Raw genomic sequence first — 12,091 nt, 5'->3', positions numbered from 1 at the left:
AGGGGAAATGACTGATCTCGTATGTCTCTTACTCAAAATTCATTTCAGGAGTGCAAGGATGATTGATGCCAAAAATATCTGACTGATTCTTTTAAGTAACACAAAATGATCCAGAAACGCCCCAATGAAGAATCAACTTTTATTTGTGTCACCACAGAGAATAATCAGTACCATGCAATTGATTTTCCAAGAAAATGCGGTTTACTCTGGAACTTATTTGAGGATTCTGTAATCTTTATTTGCTGATACTTGGGTGGCTTACATACAAACTAATAGATATGTGCAAGTCAATCATAAGCTAGGATCTAATTAAAGTTCAGATAACTTAAGCACAGTAAAAAGGATATCTGGAAATCAATTCAAGATTGAAATCTAATTGATGGATTTGACTTGTCATTACGTGGATTGATGGCTATCCAGAAATGTTTTACAGATAGTAATCTATTAAAGTTTCTAAATGCATTACATATATTGTACACTCAGTAGCCACTTTACTGTGTACACCTGTTAATGAAAGTATGTAATTAGCTAATCATGTGGCAGCAACTCAATGCATAAAAGCATATAGACACAGCCAAGAGGTTTGGTAGTTGTTCAGACCAAAAATCAGAATGGGGTAGCAATGTGATCTAAGTGACTTTGATTGTGGGATAATTGTTGGTGCATGATGGGTTTGAGTATCTCAGAAATTGTTGATTTAGTGGCTTTTCCACACATCACAGTCTTTAGATTTACAGAGAATAGTGTCAAGAACAAAAAAAAATCCAGCGAGAGGCAGTTCTGTGGGTGAAACGCCTTGTTAATGAGAGAGGTCAGAGGAGAATGACCATTCTACCACAAGCTGACAGGAAGGTGACATTAGCTCAAATAACCATGCGTTACCACAATAGTGTGCAGAAGAGCACCTCTGGATGCATAACATATCGAACCTTGAAGAGGATGGGCTGCAGCAGCAGAAAGCCATGAATATAAATTCACTGGCTACTTTATTAGGTGCAAGACAGAGATTCAAATGGTTCATATCCTCAGGAACGTGTTACGGGCTTAGAATGAAGTGTAACCTTATTGAACATAATTGAACATGGTCTAACTAGAGAACAGTGGCTTCCTGATAATCTGATCGGTTAGCAGACATTCTGAGGATAGTTTAAGCCCATTATTTAATTGTAATTCAGCTTGTTTATTTATAGATTAACAGATATTTGAAATGGACAATGATCTGAAAACTAAGCAAGGGGTTCTTGTGGTTTCTGAGCAGAATGGAGGAGAATTCCAGATCAGAATCTAAATGATGTGGTGAGATTTAATTCAGAAGATTTATATATAAGCATTCAATATCTATGAACAATGTATAAATCACATTAAGCAAAGAGTTCTAGTCGTGTATATTTTTCTAGGCTGAAATATATTCAAGGAGTTAAAGTGATTTCATACATCAGAAATATAGATAATCGGTTCCTTACTGGAATCTAAGTGAGGGATTCTAATGATTAACTTGCAGAATAATGGGCACCAGGATGTGACTTACAGCCTGAAATTTAATTGATGGATTTAGTTGGTCTTTAATTTGATGGATGCCTTCTCAGGAGTCAGCAAGATGTCGACCTCTAATGCTAGGTTTCAGATGGCTAAGTATAGGTTAATGGTTACCTGGGGGTCAGTTGCTAGATTCAGAAGCATGTTTACAGGCATTAGATTACTGTATATCACATATCATTCTAGTGTTATGTTGGTTGTTCATTTACACAGCAAATAATTGGATGCAATATAGAAAGTCATGACCCTTCTAACAATGTCAGCTGCAGAGTAGCAAACAGCCTCTCCAGTGACACCAGAGCACTGAGCTCTCACTCAGGTCATCATCTGATTATTTCAGCAATGTGCCTTTGGGCACGGCCCAGATTGTGTGGATCTTTGACTTTGCCTTCTTGGGACAGTACCTCTTGCAGATACTACTGATCTTGAGGAGGGATGTGCCCATGATGTGTGGTCTAAGTCCACTAATCCCTGCCACTTCTTACCTTCCTGCACATTTGAATTGACATACCAGACCATAATGCAACCAGTCCGAATAACTTCAGGAGTGTATCTGTAGAAGATCAGTAAAGTGTTTGGTGACAAGCCAAATCTCCCTAAATTCCCAAGAGTATAAAGACGCCAATGTATCTTCTTAGTGATTTCATCTATGTGCTGAGCCCAGGATGGAGTCATCCATTATACGTTGCTAAGGTTTCCAGCAGTCAGGGTGAAGCATGGATGTTATGTCCTAGCTGTCTAGATAACAAGCCAAAGCAGTATAATACGGAGAGCAAGCTGTTGAACCCAAAGGAATGGTAGAGGCTGATGACCACTCCCAACTATAATAATCTTAAAGAACCAATTATACATTAACACATCTAAAATTCTACCAGGCACCAAATCTTGACGTTCTGTTGCCCTAATGTATACTCAGTTGTATTGGAATCAAAGACTCCCGAACACTCTAACCATTTTCTGCACAACTCTCTTAGCTGTCTGTGGTCCCTCAATATTGGTATATTGCCATCCCCAACTTTCACTGCCTCTATTAGAGGTCATATGCTTTTAGCTATCTAGTCCTACTGTCTGAATGCTCAGTATACTTCCATCTGTATACTGTCTTGTCACTACCTCTCCATTTCTTTATATCCTCCAACAAAACCAAACCTTTCTGACTATCAGTTTGATCACCTAATCTCATTTGTATTGATGTTGAGATGACTGTGGTATAGATGGGTAAGTTGTTGTCACGATGAATAATTAAAAAAACAACTAAATTTGCAAGAATCGCATCTGTTACCATTAAAACAAAATGGGTTCAAGTTGGGAATAGAGAAAATAATGCTCGAAACCGATTTGAAACAAATGGGCCAGGTTATCTGATTTTAAAGGAGCAACAAAATTTTTTCTTCCAGGTTTCATATCTCTAAGCTGTGCAATAAATACGATACATTATCACCTGCAAGATCACTCCATTAAATAGATTTTGTATACAGTACTTGAAATCTTTGGGACTTCCCCCATTATTCTGTCCCCCGGTAGCACTTCTTTCTTTAAGAAGATATTTCTGTGGGTGAGTCACTTCATAAACTTTGAGTTTGGAGCCACTTTAAAGCCTGAGTTGTGTACGAGCTTCTTGGTAATACCCTTCAACCTGGAAATGGTTGGTGCTTACAACTGCTGTTTTACCATGAGATAACCCAATGTTTCTTACATCCTTTTTTAACAGTTATTTTACAACATCTTAATTACATCATTAAATACACCAGAGTCCATACTCCTAGCATTTCAACAGCAATTGAGTCTCCATGTAGTTTAAATCACTCCATAAAGAGTTCCCGTACTGTCAGAATAGAGACAGGGGTGGCCTTTAACCAGCAAGTCCTTCTCAGGTCTGATCCGACTTTCACTGAAACTAGATTGATAGTAAAAAGTAACTTTAGCCACTGATACTTCCCAAGAGATATTTGAAGGCCATTAGAAATTAATTTAAGCTTTACCCACTGAGATCTATTCTCATTATCTAGTGCAGTAAGATTTCTGTCCTACTCAGACCGTCTTCAGTTGCCATCACTGGAGAAAGTTCAAAGTACAGTTATTATCAAAGTATGTATATGTTATACATCCTTGAGATTTGTCTCCTTAAAGGCAGCCACAAACCAAGAAACCGACAAGAACCCATAAAAAAATCCAACAAATACCCAATGTGCAGAGACAGAGAGAGAAAAGAACAAATCATGCAAGCAATAAAAGCAAGCAAACAGCATTCAGAACACAAGTGAGTTCATAGGCACAAAGCCTGGAACAGGCCAAAAACAGTGCAGCGAGCAGACCTGGCTCAATCCTTGCCTCAGGTCCTGACATCCTGCCTTTTCAATCCACCTGGTCTGTCATTTAAATCATCCAAATATCAGGTTGTTCCTTGCACTAGAACCCAGGCCCTGTCACATGGAGCTTTCCAAATTAGCCCAGCGCTTTGATCGATCAAACCTTCGATCTTGGTTTAGGTGGACTGGCTCCAAAACTCCTCCACTTAACTTTTCTCCACTCCACTTGCTCCAATTCCGACTCTGTCTCGACTATTCCTTGACTTCACTCCAACCACTTTTCCTCGAACATGCCTCGACCTCACCCACATCTGTATGCCTAAATCCTCGAGCCAGCCTCGTTCTTGCTTGCTGCTTCATTGTTTCCATTGATTGTTTACAGAAAAAGTGTTAATCAATGAAGTATTTAGTTGTAAAGTATTGAGTTATAAAGAACAGTCCCTCTTCTACATCTTATCCCGATAACATTAGATCCTCAGCTTCCAATCACTGTGTTGATGCCCAAGGAGGAGATATACAGTATCTATGATCCCTGCTTCCGTTAGTATTTCCACTTTTGGCTTCTTTTTGCTGAACCACATTCTGCACTACTGACTCTCACTGAGCTCTAGATATTATTTTTTCCTTTTATTTCCACCTCATCCAAACACATTTACAAGCACATCAAGCTTCTGTTTCTCATTGAGCGTACAACTTTCTCTCCAGCTTGCTGGATGCACAGCTACAAAAGATCAATACATTTTTCTCTTCAAGGATAGTAATTTTGTATTTTTTCCATTCTTTAAAAATTTTCAAATGCAGCAACCTCTCTATCTCTTTCAGGGTTTCAGCACTGATCTGATTTTGCGGCTGTGACCTGCAGCCATTGACCAGATCCACTCAGATCGGAGGCTCTGTGGCTGTGGGTCACTTTCGGGGACTCTGTGATTAATGTCATTTGTTTGCTTTTTATTGTTTGCTCAATCTGTTATTTTTTCACACATTGGGTGTTTGGTGGTCCTATGTTGGGTTTTTAGCTAAACAAGTTCTATTGTGTTTCCTTGTTTTGTGGCAGTAAACAGTAAAAAGAGAAACCTCAAGGTTGTATACTATATGCATACTTAGACAATAAATGTACAGTACAGATTCCAAAACCCATCTTTGTTAAGCCTCATCATTTTGTCTCCTATCTGCTCCATTTCTTGTCAGTATCAGTTGGCCAGACAAAACCACACTTGAAGTCAATGTACTATATGTTCAAAACCCTTCTCTCACCATGTTACATCATGCTGCACCCAGTGGCTGTCCTTTCTTTAAATAATGCACTTGTTAGTACATGCTGTGGGTGTAAGTGAATCTTGTCACAAGACTATTTTTGAGCTATTCAGAAGCCTGGGTTCTGGTTGTCCTCTACCTTGGGCAGAGCTTGCTAACTTGGAAATGCTTGGTGCCTGAGGTGCTTAGATGGTGCTAAGTGTTGTAATGTCTCTTACAGAGATAGTCAACATGCAGATTCAATGCACTTCCACTGGAATGCTGCCAAGTATAGTCAGAAGCAGAAAATAATAATAATCAAAAATACTTTATTGATCCTGAGTAGGAAATTCTTTTGTTACAGCAGTAACATTCAAAAACACACTTAGCAGTGTGCAAACTTAACAAATAATAATGTACAGAATAATAATATACACAATAATAATGTAGCAATGTGCAATAATTTGAAATAATGTACAATAATAATGTACAAAATAATAAAACAGAGACTATTGTACTAAGATGTGTGTTCTCCTGTTGCGCAGAGATGAACTGTTGTATTTGCTTATTGCATTTGGTAGGAAAGACTTTCTGTACGATCCTTGTGACAGCAGAGCTGAATGAGTCCATTTGAAAGGTGCTCCGCTGCTTATTCAGTAGGTCCTGGAGAGAATGTGGCAGATTGTCCATAATGGATAGGAGTTTGTTTAGGAACCTCCTCTCCACCACTAACTCAAGAGTCCAAGTTGTAGCCAAGGATGGAGCCGGCCTTTTTTAAAAGACAGTTTACCTGAGCATTTGGAGGAAAAATTCCCTTTCAATCACCAAAAAAGCCAAGTTTGGAAACACTCTGCGTTTCTGTGGATGAAAATGTGTATCCAAGTCTTGGATGGTACATAAATATTAATCCAAACAGATCAGATAAGATATGTTTACTTGCTGATTTAAGCATATGCAAGCTATCTTCCTTTTACTGTCTGACCAAATCTATTTCATCAGATCATCTCTACCACCCTTTTCCATTGCCATAGCAAACAGAATTCAGTTTGTAGGCATTTTGCCAATTCCCCATTCGTGTGTCCACCACATTCATTCACATCAGTCCTAACATAATATGATGCCTGATCCACAGTCACCTGTCCAAATACACTGTATCCACTGGGGCAACACTTAACCTTCACATACACAAATCCATTTGTTTACCTCTTGCAGGGAAGGAGAGCTTAAAGTCCAATGAACAGGATGAGAACACAAATATTCTGACTCACTGATGCAGAGGCTCTCCAGGTCAATGGCATATTTGCAGATCATCAATCAGAGAGTTGGTGACAGATCTGCAAACAACTCTGAGACACACCTGCTGACCTTGTTCATCAATGACCATACAATGAGCACGCTCAGTCTGGTGATAGTTATGACTGCCACAAATTAATCAAATCCCATTCTTTGTCTTCCAGGTTCTTCACATAAAAGACAAGTGCAGCAGGGTATACATAAGGATGATTCCCTTTTAGAGAAATCTGTTCCATTTTGTGGAAGTGCTGTCACAGGACATACATTCAGGGACCAGCTCAATCTCTTGAGCTTTGGCCAAGCAGGTACAAATTTGGGTAGATGGATTCACTAGTAGATGGTAGTGCAGGGACTGTAGGAAAATTTGGTGTCAGTGAAGTGGTCATCTTCTCAGAACTTGAAGGACGATTCCCAAGTCAGTCTGTGCAGCTCATAATGAGGAGATAGTTGCACCTTAAAAAAAGTGACAAGTTCAGAAAAATAAAAGGGGATCACTGAAACCTACCAAATATGAAAGGGCTTGGATAGAGTGAACATGGAAAAGATGTTTCCAATAGCGTGAGAGTCTAGGACAAGGGGACACAGCCTCAGAACAGAAGGACATCTCTCTGGGATAGAGATATAGAGGAATTTTTTTAGCCAGAGGGAGGTGAGTTTGTGGAAGTCATTGCCACAGACAGCTGAGGTGGCCAAGTCATTGGGTACATTGAAAGCGGGGATGGTACAGTAGCGCAGTGGTTAACACAATGCTTTACAGCACAGGCAACCCTGGTTATCTCCTGCCACTGTCTGTGAGAAGTTTGTATGCTCTCCCCATAACTACGTGGGTTTCCTTTGGGTGCTCCCACAATTTCCTCCCACAGTCCAAAGATATACTGGCTGGTCATTGTAAATTGTCCCATGATTAGGCTAGGGTTAAATGGGGGTTGCCGGGCAATACGGTTTGAAGGGCCCTACTGGCATATGCTACACCTGAATTTAATGAAATAAGTGGTGCAAAAAGAGAGGAGAAAATACTGAGGTAATGTTCATTGTCATTTCTGAGATCTGATGACGGAGGAGAAGAAGCTGTTCCTGAGTCATTGAGTGTGTGTCTTCAGTATCCTGAGCCTCCTCTTTGATGGTAGCAATGAGAAGAGGGAATGTCCTGGGTGGTGGGGGTGGGGATGGGTGTGGGTGGGGTCACGTGATGGATGCTGTCTTTTTGAGGCAGAACCTTTTGAAGGTGTCCTGGATGCTGGGGAGGTTATTGCCCATGATGGAGCTGGCTGAGTTTACAACTTTTTCCAATTCTGTGTAGTAGCTATCAGTGATACAACCTGTTAGAGTACTCTCCATGGCACATCTGTAGAAATTCAAAAGTGTGTCTTTGGAGATGTATCAATTTCCCCCAAGTTCCTAATGAAGCATAGCCACTGTCATGCCTTCTTTGTAGTTGCATCAGTATGTTGGGCCCAGGATAGATCATTGGAGATGTTGATAGACAGGCACTTGAATCTGTTCACCCTTTCCATTTCTGATCCATTGATGAGGATGGGTGTGTGTTTCCCCAACTTTTCCCTCCTGAAGTCCTTAATCAATTCCTTGACCTTACTGACATTGAATGCAAAGTTGCTGATGTGACACCACTCAAGCAGCTGATCTTCCTGGATGCCTCCTCATCTGCATCTGAAAATCTGCCATGATGACTCTGTGTGATTGTTGCCCTTTTGAAGCAGGTGGGAACCTCCGACTGCAACAGTGAGAGAGTGAAGATGTCCTTAAACACTCTCACCAACTGGTTAGCACAGGTTTTCAGAGTTCACCGTCTTGAAAGCTGTTCTGACATCGGCATCCGAGACAGAGGTCTCAGCATCACCAGATGCTGCAGGAATTCACACTGGTGTAGTTTTATTCTGCCTTTCAAGTCATGCATAAAAGATGAGCTCATCTGGGAGTAAAGCATCACAGCCATTCATGGTGTTAGGTTTCGATTTGAAGGAAGTAATGGCCTGCAAACCCTGCCAGTGCATCCGATTCCATCTCTAACCTCAATCGAAATTGTTTTCTCGCCCTTAAAGTAGCCTTTCATGGGTCATGCTTGAAATTCTTGAGTAGTTCTGAATTACCAGTCTTGAATGCCATAGACCTAGTCTTCAGCAGACTACAAATCTCCTGCTTCATCCACGGTTTATGTTTTGGGTATGTCTGGAAGTTCTCAAAGTCCCACACTCATCTACACAGGTCTTGCGGAAGTCGGTGACAACCGTGGCACGTTCATTCAGACTCGAAGATAAGTCCCTGAATATTTAAAATCTGGCTGAGTGGTGCCACAACAACAACCTCTCACTCAACATCAGCAAAACCAAAGAACTGATTATCGACTACAGGGGGAGGAAGCTGGAGGTCCATGAGCCTCTCCTCATCAGGGGATCAGAGATAGAAAGAGTCATTAACTTTAAATTCTTCAGTGTTATCATCTCAGAGGACCTGTCCTCGGTACACTGCCATTACAAAGACGGCATGGCAGAGCCTCTACTGTCTTAGAAGTTTGCGCAGGTTTGGCATGTCATCTAAAGCTTTGACAAACTTTTATAGGTGCACACTGGGGAGTATCCTCACTGATTGCATCATGGTTTGGCGTATAAACACCAATGGCCTTGAATGGCAAGGTCTACTTTTACGTCACAGGCAAAGCCCTCCCCATTATGGAGCACATCTACAAGGAGCGCTGTTGCAGCAATGCATCATCAAGGACCCCAACATTTAGGCCATGCTTTCTTCTTGCTGCTGCCATCAGGAAGGAGCTGCAGGTACCTTAGATCCCACACCACCAGGCTCAGGAACAGTTATTACCCCCCAACCATCAGGCTCCTGAATCAGAGTAGATAACTTCGTCCACCCCAACACTGAACTGATTCCACAAACTATAGACTGTTTTCAGGACTCTACAACTCATTTTCTCAATATTATTTATTTATTTATTGTTATCAATTCGCTTTTTTTTGAATTTGCTTAATTTGCTATCTTTTGCACATTGGTTGTTTATCCGTCTTTCAGTGCAGTGTTTCATTGGTTCCATTGTGTTTCTTTGTATTTACTGTGAATTTCTCCATGATTTTTTTCTCATGGATGCTCAAGCTTCTTCTCACATTCCAAAGACATGTGGGTTGGTCAGTTAATTGGCTATGGTAATTTTCTCCCAGAGAGTGTGAGAAGATCTGGGAGTCAGAGAGTACTACAGATCCGAAACAGGCTTTTCTGCTCACACTGACGAAAATGCCCATCTAAGCTAGTCCCTTTGCCCCATGTTCCTCTAAACCGTTCAAATCCATTACTCTGTTTAATATGGGGAGAATGGGTTATAGGGGAAATCAGGGGGCAATGGGATGGCTCTGAGAGCCAGAACTGTCTCGATAGGCCAAAATGTCCTTATTCTCTAATGTAAGAGAATATAGAAAATAAAAGAGGCTTTCCTAGTCCCTGGTCTTTATATCACTTCAATACAACGTCTCTTAGAAATGAAGGAATTTTCTGCCTGCGAACTTGCTCAGGGCTAGCACTCTCTGGATGTGAGGATGTTGGCTCAAGGGTCAACAGTGGTTCCTCAACCCTTCGATTATCCATTTCAGATTCAAGACTGGTGGATGGAATTGTGATGTTTTGAACAACGTGCTTCAAGTGAACCATGCTGCAGTATAATCATTGAACCTTTCATGGTATTCACTCCAACTGTGTGTAATGTCATATGGAGTTGCTCTATTGCCCATATGGTTATTGTATTTCACAAAAATTCTATCCCTTGACTATAATGGCATAGATCTGAATTTCAGGTGTTTCTCTGCAATAGTTTTCAGGCTGTTCTTGGCTTTGTCACACTTACTTAGAAGTTGATCATCTCATGGGATATCCCTGGCAGACATTTGCACTTGGGCTGTGCACATGTAAGCATGGCTATTGGTGTATCTGTCATTGTGTATAACGCTGCTCTGTTAAAACTTATAAAGTTCTGGCTCCCATGACTTTACTTCGGCACGAGCAGTGCAAATGACTCTCATTAGTCTTCACGTTAATCTCTCTGCTTCACCATTGGCTTGTGGCCAAGGAGGTGTGGTTTTTGCAAAGTGTGAAACCCAAGTCATTTGCAAATTTCCTGAAATTATCTCTGCCGAATAGCAGTCCCTCATCTGTCTTCGCTACCTGTGGTACACTAACTGGTGCATAGGCACAATTAAGTTTTCAGAGAATGGCTTTTATGGAAGTGGAATTTCTACGACAGGAAATCAGATAATCATAGGCAATCAACAGTAAATGATCATTAGAGTGTAGTTCTGTGAAATAACATATCAGCTCCTTGAGGTTGCTTGATATGCTAGATGTACAGTAATTTTTAATTAAAAAATCTCCTTCTGGGATTCTACCTTCTCCATAAATATTAAAAGAGAAGTAGAAAGTATAAAAATAAGTTATCGCAAACAGTCTAACAGGAGGAGGTCATCGCTTCCCCGGCTAAAGGTTGACTCATTATAGAGCCTAATGGCCGAGGGTAAGAATGACCTCATATAGCACTCTTTGGAGCAGCACAGTTGTCTTAGTCTATTACTGAAAGTGCTCCTCTGTTCAGCCAAGGTGGCATGTGAGAAACATTGTCCAGAATTGCCAGGATTTTCCATAAGGTTGTTTGTTCTATCACAGCCCCCAGTGTGTCCAGTTTGACTCCTATAACAGAGCCAGCCTTTCTAATCAGTTTATTGAGCTTGTTGGCATCACATGTGTTGATGCCATCAGCCCAGCACACCACCGCATAGAAGATTTTACTGCCAACAACAGACTGGTGGAACATGTGAAGGAGAGGCTTATTCAGAAAGTCAGAAGGCATGGGATCCAGGGAAGTTTGGCCAGGTGGATTCAGAATTTGCTTGCCTGCAGAAGGCAGAGGGTCGTGGTGGAGGGAATACATTCAGATTGGAGGGTTGCGACTAGTGATGTCCCACAAGGATCTGTTCTGGGACCTCTACTTTTCGTGATTTTTATTAACAACCTGGATGTGGGGGTAGAAGGGTGGGTTGGCAAGTTTGCAGATGACTCAAAGGTTGGTGGTGTGGTAGAGGATTGTCAAAGATTGCAGAGAGACATTGATAGGATGCAGAAGTGGGCTGAGAAGTGGCAGATGGAGTTCAACCCAGAGAAGTGTGAGGTGGGACACTTTGGAAGGACAAACTCCAAGGCAGAGTATAAAGTAAATGACAGGGTACTTGGTAGTGTGGAGGAGCAGAGGGATCTGGGGGTACATGTCCACAGATCCCAGAATGTTGCCTCACAGGTAGATAGGGTAGTTAAGAAAGCTTATGGAGTGTTAGCTTTCATAAGTCGAGGGAGTTTAAGAAACGCGATGTAATGATGCAGCTCTATAAAACTCTGGTTAGGCCACACTTGGAGTACTGTGTCCAGTTCTGGTCGCCTCAGTATAGGAAGGATGTGGAAGCATTGGAAAGGGTACAGAGGAGACTTACCAGGATGCTGCCTGGTTTAGAGAGTATGGATTGTGATCAGAGATTAAGGGAGCTAGGGCTTTACTCTTTGGAGAGAAGGGGGATGAGAGGAGACATGATAGAGGTGTACAAGATATTAAGAGGAATAAACAGAGTGGACAGCCAGCACCTCTTCCCCAGGGCACCACCACTCAGTACAAGAGGACATGGCTTTAAGGTAGGGGGAGGGAAGTTCAAGGGGGATATTAG

This window comes from Hypanus sabinus, chromosome 2, assembly GCF_030144855.1.
Source record: "Hypanus sabinus isolate sHypSab1 chromosome 2, sHypSab1.hap1, whole genome shotgun sequence".
In the NCBI taxonomy this organism is placed as follows: domain Eukaryota; kingdom Metazoa; phylum Chordata; class Chondrichthyes; order Myliobatiformes; family Dasyatidae; genus Hypanus; species Hypanus sabinus.
The sequence above is the reverse complement of the archived record's forward strand: the minus strand, read 5'-3'. Positions refer to the sequence as shown.